This window comes from Amblyomma maculatum, chromosome 3 (genome assembly GCF_055883805.1).
Source record: "Amblyomma maculatum isolate TAMU_Amacu chromosome 3, ASM5588380v1, whole genome shotgun sequence".
In the NCBI taxonomy this organism is placed as follows: domain Eukaryota; kingdom Metazoa; phylum Arthropoda; class Arachnida; order Ixodida; family Ixodidae; genus Amblyomma; species Amblyomma maculatum.
In genome coordinates, this window is record NC_139346.1 from 172,632,040 (window position 1) to 172,643,989 (window position 11,950).

Here is an 11,950-nt window from a genome sequence, read left to right on the forward strand (position 1 = left end):
CGTTGCGGAAGCCATGGAACAGACTGCTGCGAGTGACAAGTACGTACCCATTTTATCTTTGGAAAAAATTAGCTCTGCTAGCTGTTCACAGTTTTCATGTAGAAACCAAAGTGCCATTGGGACGTTAAAAAAAAAGAAAAAAAAACAGCGCCCAACGTGGGGCTCGAACCCACGACCCTGAGATTAAGAGTCTCATGCTCTACCGACTGAGCTAGCCGGGCGACGTAACATCGGCGGTTTCCGGGGATACTTGGAGTAAGCCTAGAATGGTATGGACGGATATTTTGTGGTTGTTGCTGTGACGCGCAGATACAAGCAGGCATAATAAATAATTACTTAGAAGCGATCAATTTTGCTAATACGGAGAAGCTGTCATAGCACTTCCGATCTCCAATATTTTCCTTTCGATTCCATTGTCTTTTACTCAGTCTGAAGTCCGCTAGTATAGTGCCTAGAATATACTTATTCTAGGAAAGAAGTGTCCCTGCTGAGGTGGCTGCTTATCGCTTGAGTGAAAACCTTACCTTTCGCGTAAATACGATCCTTACATCAAGAGAATTGACTTCTCAGAGTCCGAGGAGGTTCCGACCGCTCATGTATCATCTGGTAGTGTGGCATTCATCACATAATTCCTGCAGCTGAACTGCGCTCTGGGATTAGGCCTAGTGCCGTCCCTGGCACGCTGGCGGAGGTACCTTCGTCGGCGCCGCCTGTCTCGACGGCATTACCGACCGCACAATTGACATCCGAGCCTGGGTCCCAACTCCTGGTTCCTGCTCCTGGTCCATCGGCTGCAGCACATATCCTGCCGTCTCAAAATGCGCATCAGCCCGTGAGTGATCTGTTCCGAGGGCGGAGGTCGGGAATGGCTGACCAGCTTCCACTTGGTGATGGAGTTTCCACCAATGTGAGTGAGCAGCCGAGCACGCCAATGGACGTGTCTTCAGCGCTACCATCTGGACGGGCGGCACAGCGCGGTGCTCAGAAGCGTCCTTCAGAAGACATTGCACCGGGATCATCTACCGCAAACAACAGTTCACAAGGCAAGCGTTCCTGTACAACAACTGATCACCCGGTATTTTCAACACCCGGATCACCATGCTATAAAGTGACCATTAAGGCTCTGACAACCAAGTGCCTTACTGAGATACCAAACAGAGTTATTCAGGCGAATCTGGACGCATGTCTTGGAACCAAGGGTTTCCGTGGTTTCACGGCCAGGAAGAAGTCGAATACAATTGCTGTGTGGCTCCCGAGTTTGGCTGCTGTTGAGTGTCTTCAAACACTTAAGTGTATTTCAGTAACAAGCGAAGTCTCGGTTCCAGTCCAGGTTTATCTTGTTGATGGTTCCGATCTACAACGCTGCATTGTCTACAACGTAGACGTTGGCGAGGACCAGGCTACACTTCAGCGTGAGCTCTACTGCCCTACTCATCGTGTGATCCAAGCTCGTCGCATGGGAAAGGGGCGCTCTTGCATCGTCACCTTGCAAGGCCCCGTGACTCCCCCAACTCGCCTATACTATTATGGCTGCATTCTACGCCCTCGACCATATAAACCAAGTGTCGTCTACTGTTATACCTGTTTCCGACCTGGACATATGCATAGGTCCTGTCCTTTTACAACACCAGATGACGCTATGCCAGAAGAAACAGTATCTTACCGATGCGGACTTTGCAAAGCTAATGACCATGACATCACCTCTCCAACTTGCCCAACAAAGCAGAAAGCAACTCAAAAGGTGCGTCGTGGAATACAAAGGCAATGGTCTCAACATGTTACTTCACCACCGATTCAGACATTCAACAGATTCGAGGCTCTCCAGTTGGACAACGATGAATGGTGTTACGACCAAGCATCCGCATTTGCGCGCTCTATTGTTCGCCTGTGGGCATGGAAAAGTTTTGTGAATATGTGGTGATGGTCCATTGGCTCTAAGTGAGCCTGTTTCCAGGAATCCTGTTTTGTAAGCATGTTTTGCTTTGTGGACAACCTGCAAATGCCAAATTGGCCCTGTCAAGAGAACGTCTGGAAAAACACAAAGAAACGTCCCCCTGCGGGAAATAGCAGGAAGTGCTTTCTTTTGTTCACCCTTCCAGTCGAGAAGTGCTATCCTCCAGTGATGAATGCCTCCTATCCAAAGGAGACGACAGAGTGACATGTCCGCTGACGTGCAGGACAAGAGAAGAGCATGACTCATACGGCCATTAAGTGATTTCCCGGGAATGCAGGAAAGATTTGCAATTGTCGAAAAGGGACCATGTTGGGAGCCCTATGCGGCGCCACGTGCACTCGGGTTTCTGAGAAGTAAAACCCCCAGAACCAGCCTGTGGTTTCTTTGCTGAAGAATAGAAATGTACCTCCTCTCCTCGCCGTTCCCAAGCTTTTCCCGCCAACAAGTGATCACGCCCAACGAATGAATGCCGGACCAGTCAGTGCTTCAGACCATCAGTGCAGTGATGTGTTCGATTGGATGCCGATACCTGAGGGGCGTGCCCTGGATTTGGTTGGTCAGCATCTTCAGAGAGGGGCTGGACATAGGGGGTTTTTAAGGACGCTGCAGAGCACGAAATGTCGCTCTGGGCCCTGGGTAAACGGCTCATCCAGTCGCTTCTCGCTATGAACTCTTAACGCTTGCCATTTTGCTGATGTACCCTTCTTTTTCGTGTAAATAATCTTGTAAATAAGTTACTCAAAGTGCCATTAAACCTGCTTGTACATATTTCACCAACTTAGAAGATTCAAGCTTTCGTCAACCCCGAGTCTCGACACGCTACCAAGTGAAGGCCGGGTCGACTTAGCCCCAGCGTCACGACAACTGGTGGCAGCGGTGGGATCTGAATCTACAAGCACGACAACTGGTGACCAGCGGTGGGATCTGAATCTACAAGCCACAACATCTGGTGATTGGAGGTGGATCTGAAGCTACAAGCCACAACACCTTGTGATCGGAGGTGGCATCTCAAGCAACAAGCAGGAGCAACAATCGGCCAACAAGAGGGCAGCTCGGAACATCGATCGCATGTGTGGGTGAGTGCTTGGCTTTTCTTCTGATGTGGACCAGGTTCTAGAACAGGGTTAGATTTTAGAACTGGTAAAGAGAGTGTGGAAACGCCTTTAGGTTTGGTAGTTTGCACTGTTGTTTTGGAAGTAGCCGACACTCGGAGCGATCATGGACCTACAAAAGCTGCAGAAACCGGAACTGTTGCAATTGTGTGAGGAATTGGGAATTGATACAAGTGGTTTGGCACGAAAACCTTTGATTATAAAGGCAATCACAGATTTGGGAGCCGATGATGAGGAGCTCAGTGAAGCATGGAACCTCATCGGTCAAAAAAAGGAACAGCTCAGACAGCAGAAGGAGCGGGAAAAAGAGCAGAAAGAGCGGGAAAAAGAGGAAAAGAGGCGTGAGCGTGAACTTGAGAGGGAAAAAGAGGAAAGGGAGCGCGAACGTGAGTGGGAAAAAGAGGAAAAGAAGCGTGAAAGAGAAGCAAAAAAGCTGGACCAAGAAATTGAGCTCCGGAAATTAGAACTAGAGTTGAGCAAGAGGTCGGGCAATTGTCCCCAGCTAGCGGTACCTCTTCTCAACAAGGAGGCAGATTTCAAGATGTCAAAGTACATGCAGCCATATGTGATATCAGGGGATATCGGTCTGTATCTGGCTAACTTTGAGCGAACCTGCGAAAAACTGTCCTTCCAGCGAGACACTTGGTCTCAGAGATTATTGACGGTTCTGCCCTGCGAGGCAGCGGAGGTTGTCGCGCGGCTAAGCAAGGAGGACGCGGACAACTACGAGAAGGTCAAAGCTTGCCTTCTGAGAAAGTATAGGCTTAGCGCCGAGGCGTTCAGACAACGTTTTCGGAAAGCTACTAAGTCCAGGGACGAGAGTTACCCTGAATTCCTGTACAATTTAAGAGTTAATTTGGGCGAGTGGCTAAAGAGCACAGATTCCTACAGTGATAGGGACGCTGTAGTCGAGCAAATTCTTTTGGAGCAGTTTTATAACTGCCTCCCAGAAAAAGAAAGAAATTGGTTACAGGACCGAGGCGAAATTAAGTCGGCAACTGAAGCTGCCGAACTTATTGAGGAGTATGCTTCGCGCCGACAATTCAGCAACCCAGCAGTGGATAGGCCCCGCAATCCCAAGTTCAGTATGAAAAACCGTCAGGAAAGGCACTTTGCTAGAGTTGGAAACGAAGAAATGAAGGTTTCTTCAGGCAAATTCCCTAGAAAGGACGGCAGTGAGAAAAGTGGGGAAGTGACCAACGTGCAGAACACAAAGAATAAGCTTGAGGCTAGGAAGCCGCTCACATGCTTTAGGTGTAATGAGCAGGGTCACATTGCCGTCAACTGCCGGAAAGAAAAGATTGCTTTCTCGTATGTCAGGGACTGCGATGAAAATATGCAGCTTTTAGAACCCTACCTGCATGACCTAGTAGTCAACGGGAAGCCTTGCAAGGTACTGCGCGATTCGGCCGCAACGATGGATGTTGTCCATCCGGCGTATGTATCGCCTTCCGACTATACAGGACAGTGTGCATGGATCCGACAGGTAGTTGAGGAACAGAGTGTGTGCTTGCCGATCGCGAACGTGGTCATCGAGGGCCCTTTCGGCGAATTAACAACCGAGGCTGCCGTTTCAGGAAAGCTTCCTAAGTGCTATCCGTATTTGTTCTCCAACAAATCGGACATGCTGCTGCGAAAGAGGGGCATCCTTTTCGGAGACAGAGTTGTGCAAGCCTTAACACGTTCAAAGGCGCGAGAACTAGCTACACTGCTCATTCCAGAAAAATCCACAGCGGAGGAAACGGCAGTTAAAACAATGGTAAATGCGGAAGATAGCAGGTCAGAAAACTTTGAGAGCGAGGCATCTCAGATAAGTCAACTTGAAAGTGAGCTTGATGAGACGCGGAATGAGGACGTTCTTGAGAGTAACCTCTTGCCGCCAGTGTCTAGTAATCTCACGAGACTTTTAAGTGGAACCCGAGAGGACTTAGCTATAGAGCAAGCCAATGATCCCAATATACAGGAGATAAGGGAGCGCCACCGCGCCACTAAGACAGCAAACAATATTTCTTTCGAGATGAGAAAGGGAGTGCTGTATCGCTTATTCAAGGATAAGCGCGGAGTAGAGCGGGACCAATTAGTCGTTCCCCAAAAGTACCGCGGAGACTTACTGCGACTTTCCCATGGCAGCTCGTGGTCATGTCACCTTGGAATAAAGAAAACAAAGCAGAGGCTGTTGCAAGAATACTATTGGCCTGGATGTTTTAAGGACACGGAAAATTTTGTACGGTCATGCGACACGTGCCAGCGGGTTGGAAAGGCGCAAGATAAGTGGAAAGCTCCGATGGTGTTAGTACCAATCATTACCGAGCCGTTTCACCGGTTAGTAATAGATATAGTTGGGCCACTTCCTGTGACCGAGTCAGGGTACCGTTATATCCTCACTATGTTATGCCCAGCCACAAAGTTTCCAGAGGCTGTTCCGCTGCGCGAGGTGACGTCCGAGAGTGTAGTGGATTCGCTGCTGTCAGTGTTTGCACGAGTTGGATTCCCTTCCGAGGTACAAAGTGATCAGGGTAGCGTTTTCACGAGTGTCCTCACCACCTCATTTCTCGAGCGATGCGGCATTAAGGTAGTGCATAGCTCGATCCATCATCCGCAGAGCAACAGCGTAGAAAGATGGCACTCTGTTCTCAAACGAGTCCTGAGGGGACTGTGCTATGAAAACAAGCGCGAATGGGATACCTGCCTGCCTGCAGCGCTTTTCGCTTTGCGGTCAGTGCCGCACGAATCCACTGGATTTAGCCCAGCCGAGTTGGTGTACGGAAGGTCACTGCGCTCACCTTTGCGAATGGTGCGCGAAGCCTGGGAGGGGCGCGGAGAAGACCCAACAGTAGTAGAATTCATTCTGAACCTCTTGAATCGCTTACATAACACTAAGGAACTCGTTGAGGCCAGCATGAAGTCAGCCCAGGCTCGTTCCAAGGTGTACTATGATAAGTCAGCCCGTCAAAGGACGTTTTGTATCGGGGACCAGGTGATGTTGCTGAGAAGTTCAAGGCAGAATAAGCTCGAAGTACAGTGGGAAGGACCGGCTGAAGTCGTTGCAAAGCTTTCTAACACTAACTACGCAGTGAAAATTCCCGGTAGGCGTAAAGAAGTGCGCATTTATCATTGCAATCTTATGAAGCCTTATGTGCAGAGGGAAGCCGTGGTAAATCTAACGTTAAACCTTCCCGAGGAGATGGGGGACAACTTGATTTGCCTCAGCGGAAAAGGAAGCAACGCTCAGGAGCTTCTCAAAAAGACGGAGCAGAGAGGAGAACTAAAGAAATCCCAGCTGTCCGATCTGGGCGAGATAATAACAGAGTTTGAGGCCTGCTTCGTGGACAGGCCAGGCAGAACTGATTTGACTGAGCACGATATTGAGCTGACTTCAGACGTGCCAGTGCGATCAAGGTGCTACCGATTTTCTCCAAGGCAAAGAGAAATTCTGGATAGGGAAGTAACTCGCATGCTGGAATTGGGAGTAATAAAACCCTCGGAAAGCGATTATGCTTCGCCTATGATCTTAGTAGAAGCTCCAGGTAAAGACCCTAGGCCTGTGGTAGACTACCGAAAGCTAAATTCTCTCACCAGGGATCAAGTGTATCCTATTCCGAATATTGAGGAGAGAGTAGAACAGGTCAGTAGAGCGGCATATGTGACTACGCTGGACCTTACTCGAGGATACTGGCAAGTACCGCTCACTGAACGCGCCAGCAGATACGCGGCTTTCGTCACTCCGACGGGCAGCTACCAGCCAACAATGATGAGTTTCGGGCTCAAAAATGCTCCATTTTGTTTTTCCCGACTCATGGATAGGGTTTTAAAGGGGTGTGAAACATTCGCGGTGCCTTATTTAGACGACATTGCGGTTTTTTCCGACTCATGGGCGGACCATATGGTACATCTAAGAGCTGTACTGAGCCTTTTGCGTCAAGCTGGACTAACCGTAAAGGCCGAGAAATGTTGCCTGGCAAGGGCGACCGTGGACTACTTGGGTCACAATGTAGGTCAAGGTTTCAGGAAACCCAGCGAGATTAAGATTTCTGCGGTAGCAGACTACCCGCGGCCGAGCACGAAGACGGAAATTCGAGCATTCCTGGGTCTGACTGGGTACTACAATCACTACATCCCTAACTATTCAGCTTTGGCTAGCCCTCTGACCGACGCTCTCCGCAAGACAGAACCGACAAATGTAGTCTGGGACGAACAAAAGGAAGCCTCCTTCGTAAACCTGAAGGCTGTGCTGATTAGCCGTCCGGTATTGCGAGCTCCAGACTATGGCCGAGAATTCACGGTCCAGTGTGATGCCAGTGATCGAGGGTTAGGTGCTGTTCTCTGCCAGAGAGATGACGACGGTAATGAGCACCCCGTGCTCTACTTGAGCAGAAAACTGAGTTCTAGAGAGAGGGCTTATTGCGCGTCAGAGAAGGAATGCGCTTGCATTGTATGGGCCATTCAAAAATTGCAGTGCTATCTTGGAGGGGCCAAATTCACCGTAGAGACGGACCATTGTCCCCTGGCTTGGCTGCAAACTGCGACATCGAAGAACAGTCGCCTTCTTAGGTGGAGCTTGATTTTACAGCAGTACAATTTTGAAATAAGATACAAAAAGGGGAAGTTAAATGGGAATGCGGACGCGCTTAGCCGCTCTTTCTAAGCGGTCCGAGATGTTCCTCACCATGTATCCAAATTGATAATCAGGTTTTTTTTTTTTTTTCGTGCGCTTGAATATAGATGACTATGTAAAGCAGCACGTTTGGTTTTCGAGGCATACGTGGGTCCTGAACGTCTTGAGAGTGGGCTTTTCTCGAACAACAATGGCAGTTTTCTTTTGACCTGGTCTCTTCAGACGGGAGCCGAGTGCTTGCTTCGACATGTGGTTGAGTTTCAGATAGCTCAAGCAATTTGGCCTACAACAATCAAGACAACGCGACATGCAACAGCGAGCTTCAAGCGTTCACGTGCAGGCCATTAAGTCGTCTCTTCATGCAGCAGCTGCGGCTGCTGCCCTCCGAGTCTCTTCTGGCGGGGGAGGAGGCTGTTACGACCAAGCATCCGCATTTGCGCGCTCTATTGTTCGCCTGTGGGCATGGAAAAGTTTTGTGAATATGTGGTGATGGTCCATTGGCTCTAAGTGAGCCTGTTTCCAGGAATCCTGTTTTGTAAGCATGTTTTGCTTTGTGGACAACCTGCAAATGCCAAATTGGCCCTGTCAAGAGAACGTCTGGAAAAACACAAAGAAACGTCCCCCTGCGGGAAATAGCAGGAAGTGCTTTCTTTTGTTCACCCTTCCAGTCGAGAAGTGCTATCCTCCAGTGATGAATGCCTCCTATCCAAAGGAGACGACAGAGTGACATGTCCGCTGACGTGCAGGACAAGAGAAGAGCATGACTCATACGGCCATTAAGTGATTTCCCGGGAATGCAGGAAAGATTTGCAATTGTCGAAAAGGGACCATGTTGGGAGCCCTATGCGGCGCCACGTGCACTCGGGTTTCTGAGAAGTAAAACCCCCAGAACCAGCCTGTGGTTTCTTTGCTGAAGAATAGAAATGTACCTCCTCTCCTCGCCGTTCCCAAGCTTTTCCCGCCAACAAGTGATCACGCCCAACGAATGAATGCCGGACCAGTCAGTGCTTCAGACCATCAGTGCAGTGATGTGTTCGATTGGATGCCGATACCTGAGGGGCGTGCCCTGGATTTGGTTGGTCAGCATCTTCAGAGAGGGGCTGGACATAGGGGGTTTTTAAGGACGCTGCAGAGCACGAAATGTCGCTCTGGGCCCTGGGTAAACGGCTCATCCAGTCGCTTCTCGCTATGAACTCTTAACGCTTGCCATTTTGCTGATGTACCCTTCTTTTTCGTGTAAATAATCTTGTAAATAAGTTACTCAAAGTGCCATTAAACCTGCTTGTACATATTTCACCAACTTAGAAGATTCAAGCTTTCGTCAACCCCGAGTCTCGACACGCTACCAAGTGAAGGCCGGGTCGACTTAGCCCCAGCGTCACGACAATGGCCACAGCTATCTGAGACAGAGCCACCGGCAATCTGTACACCACATGCTTACAGCGCTAATGTGAGTGCACAACGTCGTCACAAACAGAGTACAAACGTGAAGGACATGCCGGAACCTCCGCAGGACGATGTGACAGCAGTTGACGACCAAATTGAAAGGCTTTTAGCGGAGGTCTATAAGCTCCGCAAACATCGTGAACTGCTTGCTCGTCGTAGGCGAGCAACGGAATCTCAGACCGCGAATATCAAAGCTGCCTCGACAACGATTATGTCCCATACTCCCATGCCGTTCACTGACTCCCAAAAGTCTTCTGCTGCCCTGCCTGATAACTCTTCGAAATCGTTACTGAGGTTTATGGTCACTCAGTTATCTAACCTGACATCTGTGCTTTTGCGACATCTGGACTCATAATCAAGATGGCGACTACAAGATATCGCGGTGTGCTTCAGTGGAACTGTAGAGGGCTCTCCACAAAGGTTGGAGAGCTCAAATCCCGTCTTCGCATGAACAAGCTTCATGTATGGGCCATGCTACTGCAGGAGACCAACGCGTTGCCACCCATTCCTGGTTTCAGTGGATACGTGTCTCCTTCCATGGACGATCGACGTGTTCACACGGATACTCCTCCGGGAAAGGTGGCTGTATATGGTGACACAGTATCTGTCACACACAGTATCTGTCACACTTGCTCTGTGGACACCTGAATCGCGCCGTAAGGGAAGGGGTGAGGGTGGGAGTGAAAGTGGAAAGAGAGAAAGGGGAGCCGTAGTGGAGGGCTACGGAGTAATTTCGACCACCTGAGGATCTTTAACGTGCGCTGACATCGCACAGCACACGGACGCCACTTCGGGTTGCCACTACGGTACTGGAACAGGTGGCATCATCATGTTCCGGCGTTTCCACCAATCAGATGACTCGAGGTCGGGGAGATAGCGACACTTTCGATAACGACGCAAACTGGGAATACTGGCCCTGAACTGCGCTGTAATGGAAGGGAGGAAGGTGGAGGAAGGTTTCGCCTTCATCGGGCCTCTGGCGTTGCAAACGGCTGTCACTTCGCTTATTACATATCCGCCTGACCGAAGTGCGAACATAAAATCACTGGCCGCAGCATATATATAATGGTGGTTTGTACCATCTGACCTTAAACGAAAGATATCGCGTGACAAACTGCTGGGCATCTCTCTTTCCCAGTGCACATGCAAAGCCCCATGGGAGAGAGCGCTCCAGAAAAAAAATTACCGACGATTACGTTACTTCCTAATGCGAAATTTGAGCGCAGCAAATAAGCTGTTTCACCTTTTCGATAGATTGAGGCAAAGAAATCGAGCAACACATGTATGCGCTATCACAGATTTTTTTTTTTTTTTCACACGTATTCCTTTAAGTGGTAAAAATATTTTAATGAAAATGATTAGGAGGTTGTAGCGGCGGTTGGAGTCCTCAGTCCGGAACCCCATTGGCGTAGGCTGCTGTCCGCGCTCTTCCGATGAGTTCTTTTTGAACCCTTGCGTCCGAGCTGGTCAGAGCTGCCTCCCACCCCTCCTGCGTTGGCTGGTTATTAATAGTGACAGTCTGATTTCGCTGGCATGCCCACACCATATGGTATAGGTCCGCCTTCTCCCCGCAGAATTTGCATTGTGAGTCAAATGACTCTGGATCTATTGCGTGTAGTCTGCGTGGATTGTTAAAAGTGTTGGTCTGTAGCTTGCGGAGGTGTATCTCCTCCCCTTTGTCTAGTGTCTTTGCCGGTGGAGGGTAGACCCGGCGAGATAATCTTAAGTGCTGAAGTATTTCGGTGTAAGTTAGCAATGGGATAGGAGGTTCCACGAGATCCGTATTGGGTGCCCGGGGGAGAAATGCTCGGGCTGAGGCGTGTGCGCTCTCGTTCCCTGGGATGCCCTGGTGACCTGGTACCCATACTAAGTGTTTATCCATGGGTTGGTAGCCACGGGTGTAACTATCTTGCAGGATTTTAGCTGCTAGCGGTGCAATCCTGCCCCTGAGGTAATTGCGATATGCTGTCTGTGAATCTGTAAGAATGTATTCTGAGGTAGTGTGTGTCGCAGCTAGGGCAATTGCCACTTCCTCCGCGGCCAGTGTGTCATGGCTGTGTAATATTAGTCCATCCACTGTTTTATCTTGGTGTACTACCGCAACGGCCGCCATTCCCTGTTCAGGACCCGCAGCATCGACATAGAACACGCCCTCGCGCCCGCCGTAGTGCCTTTTTATAGCTTCCGCTCGTGCTTGTCTTCTTGGCTGGTGAAAGTCGGGGTGCATATTCCTCGGTAATGGAGTTCCCTTGAATTGTCCTCTCCATGAGGCTGGGATGTCGCTTTTAGGGTCTAGCTGTTCGGGGCAATTGATGTTCAAATCGTTCAAGACTTGTCGGCCAGTCAGAGTCGTGGAGAGTCGTACCACCTGCGCCGTGAGGTGTGCCTCAATCAGCTCGTCTACCGTGTTGTGGACGCCCAGTCGTAAAAGCCGGTCCGTCGATGTCGTAAGAGGGAGGCCCAGGGCCTTCTTGTAGGCTGTTCTGATTATGACGTCGAGGTTCTTGATGTCAAACTTCTTGAGACGAAGGTAGGGTGCCGCATAGACGATGCGGCTCACGACGAAGGCCTGCACCAGTCGGAGAGTATCTTCTTCGCGCATCCCTGATTTCCGCGTCGTTATTCTGGCGATCATCCTGCCGACTTGCTCGCTCACGAGGCGGAGTTTCTGGATGGCGAGGTGGTTGTTGCCCTTGTTATTGATGCATAGACCCAGTATCTTAACGGTCTGAACTTCCTTTATGGGTGAGTTGTCAACGTGGATGTCGATCGTGGCCTGATTTTTGTGCTGGCGGAAGACTAGGAGTTCACATTTTTCGGGAG

At 49.8% G+C, this 11,950-nt stretch overlaps 1 non-coding gene across 1 annotated transcript; it reads right to left on the reverse strand.

The window, feature by feature from the left end:
- Window positions 1-148: 148 nt before the first annotated feature.
- On the reverse strand, window positions 149-221 carry TRNAK-CUU (transfer RNA lysine (anticodon CUU)). Its single transcript has one exon. It is a non-coding gene; the product is annotated as a tRNA-Lys (tRNA).
- Window positions 222-11,950: the final 11,729 nt, after the last annotated feature.